Source organism: Anthonomus grandis, chromosome 2, assembly GCF_022605725.1.
Source record: "Anthonomus grandis grandis chromosome 2, icAntGran1.3, whole genome shotgun sequence".
NCBI lineage: Eukaryota > Metazoa > Arthropoda > Insecta > Coleoptera > Curculionidae > Anthonomus > Anthonomus grandis.
Window position 1 is genome coordinate 47,933,862 of NC_065547.1, and position 12,844 is coordinate 47,946,705.

Genomic DNA, 12,844 nt, shown 5'->3' on the forward strand with positions numbered 1-12,844 from the left:
AATCAGTCTCAACTGCATAGAATTTTTTTTTTTAATAACCTCTACTAAGTACTAAGTGAAAAAAAAGTAAAAAACACTAATTTTAAATGAAAATTTAATTTTTTTCAACTGGCAAATCTGTTGAAACACTAACTACTTAACTAACTACCTGAAAAATTTAAGAAATGGCTCTAAAATAGTTCAAGCCTCTAACTTAGCAGGCCTTTGTTGCATGCTTTAAGATACCCTTAAGGGTCAAGGCGCCATAAAGTTTGAGGATCGACCACTTTTTTTCGTAAAAAAATAATTTTTGCAAATCGGATTTTAATGGAAAATATTGTTTATATTTTTATTTTATTTAGGTAAATTAATTATTATTATTATTGGGATCTGCTTGTTTTAGTAAATTAAGTTTTTTTTTTAATTCGGTTCATTTAACCAATTTTTTTTTAAATTTTTATTAAGGATCTTTTTCAATGTCATAATTCATTCAAAAAAAGTTTTCGATAGTTCACATGCATACCAGATGGCATTACGTTTACGAGGCGACTACAGCGCACCTTCAACAGCTATTGGAACTAATTAAAAAATAAATATGAATTATCAAATTTAAGATAAATTATTAAATTTAAAATATGCAGGTACTACACATTCATAATCAATATATTTCGCAAATTATTAGAGATAAGAGAGATAAATATTCTCATCCTTATTTATGCTACTGTTTATCATCTGACAATACGCCTTTGCTCTTGCGTTTTGGTAATGTCTTGCTTATTGCGTAATTTACGTTCTCATGAGTTAATTGTGTTCCATGTAAGAAAATAAGCTATTATGGCTTATTCCATTTTTAACATAAATACTAAATCATGATTGGCAAACTACAGATTCCATGTCAACATACCTATCTATTATGTCATTGAATTTGTTAGTAGCTTTCATCACCATACCAGTATCGAAGGATATACCCTTAAATAGTTTCTGGAAAGTGCTTTTCTTAGGTAAAGTTAAGTCCTCTTTTATAAAGGAACAAAGCATATATATATACATACATAATTATATATATATAATTTATCTCTTATTATCCATGTTGGTTTTTTGCTTTCAAACTACTAAATGACTTTATTACAAAAATGGTACCACATGGATCCATGAAATTTTTAATGGTACTGAACATACCCTTTCTGTCTACTTAATAATCATTTTTTTACTGGTGTTTACTATTTAAAATTTTGTTTCTTAGTTTGTACATTTTATTCTGTTAAACTTAATGGTAATTTTATAGTTTTTTTCTTGGACCGATATTGGAAATATGAGTTTTCATTTATTTCTGTTAAAATTCTTCATATTTGGTTGGCTTTTTGGTTCAATTAAAGATTAACTTGAACGTGGATGAATTACATATTTGGGGCTTAAATATAACCTCAGTTATTTTTAAAAATTTTCAAAAATCGATTTGTCGGAGGCATACCAGCAAATTCTTCTGGATGAAAATTCTACAGAGTTGGTGACAATCTCTACACATAGAGGTTTATTTTCTTATCAGAGGCTACCCTTTGGCATTCATTGTGCACCCTCCATATTTCAAGTTATTATGGAACAACTATTTAACGGTATACCGGGCGTTATAGCGTTTCTTGATGATATTCTAATAACGGGAAAAAATGACCTTGAACATTTAGAGAGGTTAGAACGGGTTTTTACAAAATTAAGTGAATGCGGCCTTAAAGTAAAAAAAAAACAAATGCAGCTTTATGCAAGACTCCTTGACGTACATGGGCCATCGAATCGATAAATTTGGGCTACATAAAACCCAAGAAAGAATAGAAGCCGTCATTAAAACTAAAAATCCTTCAAATATTACAGAACTGAAATCATTTTTAGGGGGGGGTAAATTATTATGTTAAATTTATGCATCAACAATACTGTTCCCCTTATATAATTTGTTTAAAAAAAACGTTCCTTGGGAATGGTGTACAGAATGTCAAAATAGTTTTTCTAAAATCAAGGAAATGTTAACTTCTCCATCGGTTCTGGCTCATTTTGATCCCAAAATACCCATTAACCTCTTAATGGATGCTAGCAGTGTAGGGCTTGGAGCGATTATTAGTCATTTTTATCCAGACGGTTCTGAGAGGCCAATCGCGTTTGCTTCCAGATTATTAAGTAAAAGCGAATTAGGTTTTTCACAAATTGAAAAAGAGGCTCTAGCAAATTTTTGGAGTAAAAAAATTTTTTCAATTTTTGTATGGGACAAAATTTACCTTGTATACAGATGACAAGCCCCTTTTAGCCATTTTTGGAGATAAAAAGGGGCTTCCGGTTTTTGCAGCTAATCGCCTACAAAGATGGGCGTATATTTTATCATCATTTAACTTTGAAATTAAATACGTCAACACAAAAAAGAATTACTCGGCTTTTTTGTCTCGACTAGGAACTAGTGTTGAAAATATTCACTATTATTATAATAGTAGTTCCATTGTGTTTTCATCAAGTGACAATGATAAAGTGTCATATTTAAATTATATTCAAAATTCCGGTTTTCCAGTAAATTTTTTGAAAATTAAAGAGCAAACTGTTAATGATCCAATCCTTAGCAATGATTTTTTATAAGAAAAAACGAAGTATCTATCTGTTGAACACAGTTGTTTAATGTGGGGGTATCGTTTAATTGTACCTTCAAGTTTTCAAACGAGTATATTGGAAGAGCTACTCTTTACCCACATTGGCATTGTCAATAGACTAATATCAGGATGGCGTTTAAGAAAATTAAGAAACCACTTCTGCCCGGGTTTTCCGCCCTTAAATAAATGATCTTTTCCTAAATCTTTAGCTATTTTCTCCACAGTATCCAGTAGGTCAGTCCTCTTAAGAGGAAATCCACATTTAGCAATATTTATTACTCATTCTTTAATTTTATTTTCGACATGGTGACCAAGGTCCAGTTTTTTGTCTCTCTCCTGTAGATCTACCTTTCATCCGGTCTATAATCGTAGTCTTAGGCACATTGAATTGCTGACTATAGCTTTATTTATACTTAAATTTCCCGAATTAATTTCATTAAGAGCTTTTTGAAGAATATCTTCTGTATATTGGAAAAAATGTCTTTTTTCTCTTCTTTTTATTTTTTGTGGATATTTTTGGCCCGTTTTGCCGGTACTGGTAGTGGTGGGTCTTTTGGTAGGGGGTCATCTCTGAAATAATTTTGTAGGTAATTTAGGTAGGTATCTCGGACATTTAAAAACTCGTAAAAATATGGTGGTCGAAAAACTAGACTTAGTATTTTACATATTATACACACTAATATTCTAGTATGAGAAAAAGTTATCTTAAAAGCAATAAAATAAAAAGAGATAATAAAAACGTAACGTCGTATACCCCATTTTCGACCACCTGGTCGAGACTACCTAATACGAACTCTAATACTATATTTTAAAAGGTATAATACTAACTATGGTCCTAAAATATAAAACAATACTACACAAGCAAGATTTTATGGCTTACCGTCTATTTTACATGGCTCAGTTCACTACGAATTTTTGAACAAAATTACTACGTTCTACACGGCTTGACTTTTGTGTTCACACTGACAGGTGACTTTTAACCCTAGAATATTGAAATGTTTAGAGTAGAAAGAGAAAGGATTATTGAAAACGGGTTTAATGATAGAGAGAAACCGCTGCAATTCGCTTTCTTATTTTAGACAGACTTCACAAACCCTAGTCGAAAACAGGCGCCGGTCGGGTAACTGGCGCAGTGACCTACGTAAGCTCTAAACTATGTAATATTTACCTGAAAAAAGCGTGGTTTTTTTAAGAACTATATTTGAAAACCATGCGATAAAATGATTTATAGCACACTAGACCATAAAGAATTAAATATTATATTATACTACAATTGCAGAGACTGATAGTCTAGTGATAGAAAAAAAGAGGTTTTTATTAACTTAACCATTATACTTTTACATATCTAAAGACTTTCAAATTTAAATCCGAAATAACTCCTTTAGGCAAAAAAACCGACCCTTTCATTTAGCATTCCAATTAAGTCTCGTTGTTTTCGTAATATCTGTGGCAACTCAAAACGATCACAATAACTCTCGTTTTATTTTTCCATTTCGAAATATATAATTTGGGTATTTTAGTTCTTTTACCGTTTCGTTTGAGACCCACCGGGGTAGGCATGAAATATATTTGATTTTTTTTTCTCTTTGAAAAACCATACTTAATCGGATCCGTAACAGCGGGGGTTCAGATTCCAGCCGTTTTATATCTGGGTTCCTCTTTTATATTTTTATTCGTATCGTGCAAAAAACCTTATAAAAGTATTTTATTGTAATTTTATCAATCAGTCTGTTTGTTTGTTGGTAATTTAGTAAAAGAGTGGTGTGAATACTAGTTATATAATATTTTTCTCAGCTCTCTCTTAGATATTCAACCCCAAAAACTGTTTCCTATTAAAAGAATGGGGAATTTCACAACTGGAGCGAAAACGAGCCTTTCTTACACGGCACTTTTATTTAAAAAAAGCTTGTAACTCAAGAATGCATGGGATTCTTTTCAGCGTCCTTTTGTTTTCCACTGCTGTCGTGAAAGCAGAACTTAAAACTTTATACCTGTGTGTAAGAGAACGTTTCTTGAAATAACGGGTCCCGGATTGCAGTTGTTGTATTTCATATTAAAACCTTTCTTTACGTGTTTAATGTACGAAGTCGCTTAATAAAAATGCCGTAAAATGAACCTCTTTTGGGTTTATCATTTATCTAAGTTTTTTTTATTTCTGCTTTACTGTACGTACAGTGCTGTAAAATACAGGTCGGACTTGTAGAAGCTGACATATTTTTTTATAATTGTAATTTATTTATTATCTAATTCTACCTTTGGATGACTGAATGCGTGGAAGTTGAATGAACTATATAGTGGTGATTTCCCTTTTATCACAACCATTTTTTGCAAAAAATTGGTTGTTGCGTTGTGTGTTTATTATATTCAAAGCCAACTTATCTTCATCAAACCAGATAATGTACTACAAGACAGCTTTAAGTGCCATCTACAAAAGAGAGGGTAAATTTGAGGGTAAAAACGTCATTCTGGACAAAATATTTCAAAAGTATAGGCAGCTTATTTGCGACAAGGTTTTTTGCCAATTTTCAATGTAAATATACAATTTTTATTGGAAAAATTTGGGAAATAATTAAAATAGACTTAAAAGGGATTTTGCTCAAGAGAGAGCGTTTCTTTTCCAAAAATTCCAGATTATAAGTTTTATATACCTCAAAAACTTCCTGACTTTGAGGCAGTTTTGTTTAAGCGATACTAAATTTGAGTTTTCGTAACATCAAGATTTTTACGCATTGGTGGACAATTTTGGTTATAACTTAGAAACGACTAAAAATACTTTCATATTTTTTTTACTTTTATATTAAGGAGACCCTCATGATAGATCTAGGGCTTAAAACGTCATTCTAGACAAAAATCCAGGCAATTTTGGTTGTAGTTTATTATTTTTATTGTCAATTTACATAGTAAAGTTCCACGATTTTTAGGAATATTTTAACAAAAAATTGGAAATTACTTAAAAGGATTCTTGTATAAAAAAAGGTCATCTCTTTTCCAACAATTCTATGCCAAGTCATGAACCTCAACAATTTTCTGAGTTAGAGGCAATTCGATCCATCAAGGTTCAAGGTCGGTTAAATTTGAGTTTTTTTAACTTATATGGCAACATTGAGATTTTTATACATTACTAGACATTTTTGGGTATAACTTAGGAACCATTTGAAGAATTAGGAGACTACTGCATATAAAATTGAGGACTTTTATGTACCAACAGCATGTAGGCTGGTAAAAATGAACATTAAAAACTGACCGGAAAAATTACTATCTGAAATAATAAAAAAAACAGTAACTTTTCAGGCACTTATTAATTATTTTAACTTTATTCCAGGCAGTTGGAACTGCGCTGTTGCCATTTTTTATATCTTCTGGCCAGTTAAAAAATAAAAAACCTCAACTGCCTGGTCGAAAATGGGAAAACTTTTTTACTCTACTTAGCTTTACATACTTAATAAAATAAATAAAATAAGAAACTTACAATTTATTTTAGGCATTAATTAATTATCTTTGACTTATTCAAGGCATGAATTATAAATCATATTAAGGAGTTCCTGAAGATGGATTTACGGGGATAAAAACGTTATTCTAGATAAAAATAAATTGGAAATATGATCAATGTTGGTTTTTTTGCATATTTTAAGAAATAATTTTAAATGTCTTAAAAGGATTTTTGTCCAAGTAAGAATGTTGCCTTTTAAATAACTCCATATCAAACCGTTTTTTGTATCTTAAATATTTCCTCAGTTAGAGACAGTTTTATCCGTCAAGGTGTAATAACTGCCAAATTTGAGTTTTTTTAACTCGTATTAGAACGTCAAGGTTTGTAAAGTCCAGTGCAACGATATATTAGAATGGTCACCCGTTAAAACACCAGCATTCCAACTGCCAAACAATGTCATCCACCTTCTATTTACATTGTTTGAGAAGTAAAATGCTGGTGTTTTGACAGGTGACCATTCTAATATATTGTTGCACTGGACTTTAAGCATAAGTGGACATTTTTAAGTATAACTCAGGAACCACTTGGAACATTTTTATAATTTTTTACAGTAATATAATGGATTGTCTAGGAATAAATCTATGTGTAAAAAAGTCATTCTAGACTAAAAATTTCGAAAGGACGGGCAGTTTCAATTAAGACCTAATTTTCATAGTAAAGTTCTACTATTTTTAAAAATATTATAAGAAAAAATTGGAAATTACGTAAAAGGGTTTTTGACTAAAAAACGTCGGTTTTTTACAACAATTCCATATTAAAGCGTTTCTTTTACCTCAAAAATGTTCTAAGTTAGAGATACTTTGTACATCAAAGTTTAAGAGATGCTAAATTTAGGTTTTTCTAACTCATATTACAACATGAACATTTTTGAGTATAACTTAGGACCATTTGGAATATTTTCATATTTTTTTATTGTAAGACTAAGAAGTTCCTGAAGAGGAATTTAAGGGAAAAAACGTCGTTCTATTCAATTTTGAATTCATACATATAGGAACATCAAGACATGCATCATGGGCATGCAGGCAGATGATAATTAATATTTAAAACTGCTTGGAATAAGTTAAAAATTACTGCCTGAAATAAAATAAAAAACTTTTTAGGCACTTATTAATTATTATTTTAACTTTATTCCATTTATAAAATTATTTCCTTTATAAAATTATAATATTTAAGCCTATTCCACATGAACACGTTAACCAAAATCCTAATAGGTTAACCCCACCTTAATGCTTCTCCTTCCAATTATGATGATGTGTCAATCATCAATCAATGTAATATAGTATTTTCCATTTGTCTCTTTTCCAGTAACAGTTATTCGTCTCTTTTTCGAGTTGAATCCAGTAATAGAGATCTTGATTCATCCTTGCCACTTTTAATTATTTCAATCATTTGGGTCCAAGCACTCTTTCTTCTTTAGTTTCCAGAATAGGAAATACAGCTAAATTTTAAATGAAGACGATAATGAAAACCCAGGTTAAACTATACCTAAATGTTTCTTTCTCCAATTATGATCTAATGTGTCAAACTTCACTGAATAATTTAAAACTTTTTTTATTTGCTCCTTTACTATTTTGCAGTAACAATCCCTTGTATGACCATAAGCAGGTCAAGAAAAGCACTAATAGATTAAGTAACTTGTATCAGGCTTATCTCTACCTAAACCTTTCTCCACCTAATTTTGATAACTGATTACCTTAACTATCAATAAACGTAGTTGCGTTTTAGCATTTTCCATTTGTTCTACGACTCTGGGGTAGTACAAATCCAGCCTAAGCCAGTTGAAATTCTGATTTCTTCCTTCCATGTCCTGTCTTAATTCTTCCACGAGATTCGGTTCACATATATGACATCATGTATCTCAGTGAAAACGTCAATATTATAGCGTTTTCTATTTGCTTCATTGTTTTCCTTAAAAGTAATTAGTCTATTCTTATATTTTATGAATAATAACGCCCCACCTCACTGTATCAAGAAGGATCAAACACTTGGACTGACCCGCCCTATCGCCAGACTTGAATCCGATAGAACATGTTTGGGATATGCTTTACAGGGCAGTAGCATCGCGCAGAAATCTACTTTAGGATTTTTAAAAAGCTTATTGATAATGCTCGGGATGAATAGGACAATATTCCTTAACAAGTCTATACAATCTCCAACTGAACAGGGTGTCCCAAATTCGAAGGTGACAGGATCGGTTCAATGAAGGCAAAGTTGCGCAATTTGGAGCTTAATAAAATGACGTTTAAAAAATTTTAAAATTCCGGATATTTTCAGAGTTATCCTAAAAAAATCGAAAATTGTCAAAATCGTTTTTACCTTCTACCGTCTTTACTTAAAGAGACATCGGAAAACTAAAAACAGTTTTTTATTACTACATTTTATGTTCTACAACATGACGCAAAAAAAATTGATCCGACGTTTCGTTTTTTTTTTTTTGATCATCATCAACTTACTGTTTAAAAATTAGAAAATCCAATATGGCACCTATAAGAAAAAATAAAGTTGATGATAATCGAAAAAAAACGAAACGTCGGAGTAATTTTTTTTTTTGCGTCATGTTATACAATATAAAAAGTGGCCATAAAAAAACTGTTTTGAGTTTTCCGATAGAAAGTAAAAACGATTTTGACAAATTTCGTTTTTTTTTTTACACGTCATTTTATTAAATTCCAAATTGCGCAGCTTTGCCTCCATTTAACCGACCCCGTAACTCTTACCCTTTCCGAGATCCCAATGGTCACCCTTGAACTTGGGACACCCTGTATAGACAGTGTGGACTGGCCTCTTTAAGGTTGCATAAATACCAAAGGTAAAATAATTATTCAATTACAAATACAACACATTTTTTAGAAATTTGGGGTGATGGAAAACTTTAGAATCTATGTTTATATATAATACGAATCGATTAAGAAAACGAATATGTTAACAAGTCAGCAAAAGCTTTTCCAGTTTTTTCGAATTATATTGTTGCAAGTCAAAAAACAAATTTGAAGAAGTATGATCATTAAGAGACTTTAATATGAGTATTTTAGAGTTTCCTAGGTTAGAATGTCAACATATGATGCAAAAGTTTTTCTATTTATACGTTTTTATTTTTTTTTCAAGAACCCAAACTGTAGATTTCTTACTAACTATGAGTATGTATGTACCCTATGTATCCAGAAGTCAATACATTATTGAATTAGTATTTGCTATTGTTGACAAAATAGACAAGTGATAGCAAAAAAACCTTTTATATATGCAAGACTCAACTTCATTTATCGTACATCCTAAGGCTTTACAGAAACCAGTAGAATTTCAGATATCCTACTATCCTAAAATATCTAAGAGTTCCATCATCAAAAGCTGTACTCTAATTACTTTTTTAAAAAATAAAATAGGGCTTTAGTGTATAACTAAATAATTCTTTTAAAATAAATTAAGTGAGACTAGTTGAACGATTTATTAACCTATTGTCGATTAACTGAATATAAGCCAAATAATTTTATTAGCGAATTTTAAAAAAGTAATCAATCGGAAACCTAGTAAAACGTCGCTCTTTTTGTATGCCTGTTTACTTGTCGACGGAAAAATGATCAATGTGAAAACACACCGGGGACCCGGGCAAGACTGCGCTCTATCCATTTTGTTGTTAACCGTATTGGCTAATAGGTTTTGAAAGGTATGAAAGATGGGATAGCCGGGGTAAGTTGAACGTTCAGATATTGCGGATTTTTGTTTTTTTTTTTTATTTACCTGGATTGTGTTATAAGTTCACTTGGACCGTAGGAGGAGTTTATCCGTACAGGATTATTTTTATTTATATCCAAATGGAATGGACCGAAAATTGGACTTTTTTGGCCAGCAAAGACAGGCAGGATAAGTGGACAAAGAGGAGTATATTATTAATTGAGCCTAACTTTCAGAGAGAGTGTTTGTACTTATGATTTTTTGTCAACATTTTTATTTTAAACAAGGGAATACATTTCCTATGAAAAGTTGTTAAAATCAGATTTGTTTACAAGAATATATTATACAATACTGTAATTGTAAAACGGTGTACCCTTAATAAATTCTTACCTCCTAGCTGGAGGTAAGAACCTCACTCTGATAAATAAAATGGAAACTTTTATCGTGTGACTCAACCATTGTAATCAGTATTAAAATGTCTATTCAATAGTACTAAAAAAAATTAAATTCACCTATCAGTGTATAAAAAATGTAAGTTTAAAGACTTAGGTTAGGTTGTAAAATTTTTTTTTTTATAAGAATTTATTTTATTAAATGCTCAAAATGTGCTCCGTTATTCGCGAGACAATAATAAAATCTGTTTTTGAAATTGCTCCTGAACATTGGCAAGTGTTTCTCGAGTAACTCGTTCTAAAAAATCATTAATAATTAATTAGAGCAAGGGTGGATTCAGTGGGTGTCAGGTTGGATTTTACAAACCTTGCTTCTAAAATACCCCCAAAGAAAAAAATCAAGTGGTGTTAAATCTGGCGACCGTGCGGGCCATTCCATTGCCCCACGTCTGCCAATCCACATCCCTGGAAACTGTTCATTAACCCTTTCGTCCCTGAATTAAAATATTTTAGTTTAAGTAATAAATAGTGTAAAATATTATACAGGGTGTTTGGTGCATCGTGTGCCAAACTAAATTCAGTGATTGGGGAGGTCTTTGGCTACCTCTTCAGCCCTCATAAAAAAATCTTGCTCAAACAGATTTTTTTATACTGAGTTTTAATGGTTTTGGGTGAACATTTATTTAAAAAACATTCAAAATTTAAAAGTTGTTAATTTTTACTAAATTTTATTTTCGACCTTTTATTCGCAATGTTTGACGCTTCTTTTGAAATTAAAATTACCCGCCAGCGACATCTAGTTTTTTTTTACAGCGCTGCAAACATTTTTTTCAGTAAAAAATAAGCTTAAACGTCAACTTTCGGTTTAAATAAAAAAAAAAACTAAAAGTGATCATGATCTCCCAATTTTTTTAAAAACATCTCTAGTCTGTTTCCATTCTAATGATGTGCAATATGTCATAAAAAGTAATTGGTAACATGACTAATTTTCAAATTTACTAAACATAGTCGCAATTTTCTAATATTCAACAGGCGAATAAAAACAAGTTTTTGTCTTAATCAGCGATTCAAAGCAGGAAAAATAACATTAAAAAACAAAAGTAGCCTTTTAAACATTTATTTCATCATTTACAAATCCTGCTCAAATTGTTCACCTCTGTTTCGAATGCAGGCCCGACATCTTTGTCGTATTTCTACAGTTGTAGTCCGAAGTCCATTACATGGCGCAGTAGCCATGTAATCTTATTTTTTAGTTGAGACATCATTGCCTCTGCTGTCTAACGTGTGTGCTAGATTTCTGTACTCCACGATTCTTTCATTCGGTTGTATTTTCTCGTTAAGTTTTGTTGTTTTTTGTTACGTTTTATTAAGTTTCTGTTATTTTTAAACTTTGTTGACTATTTTGTTGTTGCAATGGCGACATACTCTAACGAAGAATATGTGGATATCATAATGATTTATGAATAAAGGGGAGGAGAAAGTAAACTCAAAGTCCAAGTCTCATAATCAAGCGTCTATTTAAAGGTTACGCGTTTCGCCGCATTAGGGCATCATCAGACCTAAGTAAAATTAACAAAATTAAATAATACGGAGCAGAACGCTAATTAACAGAAAAGACACACCTATAATAATATATAAATACAAAAAACTGCACACTGACTCACACTAACATAAAAATAAAATAAGTTTATACCATCGTGTATCCGTTATTGACTAAAATATGAATTATAAAACGCCAAATATCACATCCAGTAAATTCTTTACATATTATTTTATAAAGAATGAAAACAAATACAATTATGAAAGAAAAAAAAAATATACGTTATCCACGAATTTACTGCACACATATTCAGGAATGTGTAAAACACCTTTTTCCACCACTTTGCTGATTTTCAATCATGATCATAAATTGATCAGCCCGATCAACCCCTTGTTTTTTTTTCTGTAAAAAGAAATGGCCTCTGGACATTCGATATTTTGTTGTTCACCGGTTTTGCTTTTTTTGATAATTGTTGTCAAATTGGACTTATGACAGTTACTCATTAGCATAACGTTCTTTGTGTCCTGCCTTTTTACACAAAGTAATCCAGAAGAAGTGCCTCTAAATTGAGATTCCCTTTTTTGGAGTTTGTCTCCCATAGTTGGTACTTTCTTGCGATTGGACATGCAAGTTCCCAAGGTTGCATAGTAGTAGACGCAAGAGCTGTTACGACTCGCTCTCCTAAAGTTAGGGATTGATTTTTAGCGGAAATTGGGTCCTCTTTTCCAGAATATACATTGACATCATACGTATAGCCGGAATTTGCATCGCAGCAAAGCCATAGTTTTATGCCCCTCTTGGTTGGTTTGAGGGGCATATATTGTTCCAAAGAAAATCGACCCTTGAATTTTGTCATAGATTCGTCGATACTTTGATACTGGCTATCCTGGCGACATTTTGGAAATGTGTATTCGAAACAAGATAATAAATCTTCAATATAATATGTTTTTTAAGCATTTGGGGGTTTTTGAGGAGAAGCAAAGTAAATTTTTGAGCTCAAAGTCATGTAACGATCTCTTGAAAAAGTTTTTTGAATTGTGCTATTTCCCATTGACTCCTTCTCGCTTCAATAATTTTTTAGGCTTGGAAGGCGATTGTAGCACATAATGAACATGCAGCCAAATAATTTCTGTATTTCTCCTTTTTCAGT

General features: G+C 31.4%; 1 protein-coding gene and 1 long non-coding RNA gene across 4 annotated transcripts in view; one reads left to right on the forward strand and one right to left on the reverse strand.

Annotated features, from left to right (window-relative positions):
- LOC126747591 (uncharacterized) overlaps nt 1–3,549 on the reverse strand; it is a 38,864-nt gene extending 35,315 nt beyond the window's left edge. Inside the window, exon 1 of the long non-coding RNA XR_007664289.1 lies at nt 3,484–3,549. This is a non-coding gene — a long non-coding RNA (uncharacterized LOC126747591). The remainder of the gene's footprint in view (nt 1–3,483) is intronic.
- Nucleotides 1–12,844, forward strand: part of LOC126747486 (fasciclin-3) — a 630,854-nt gene that overhangs the window by 205,982 nt on the left and 412,028 nt on the right. The window lies entirely within an intron of this gene.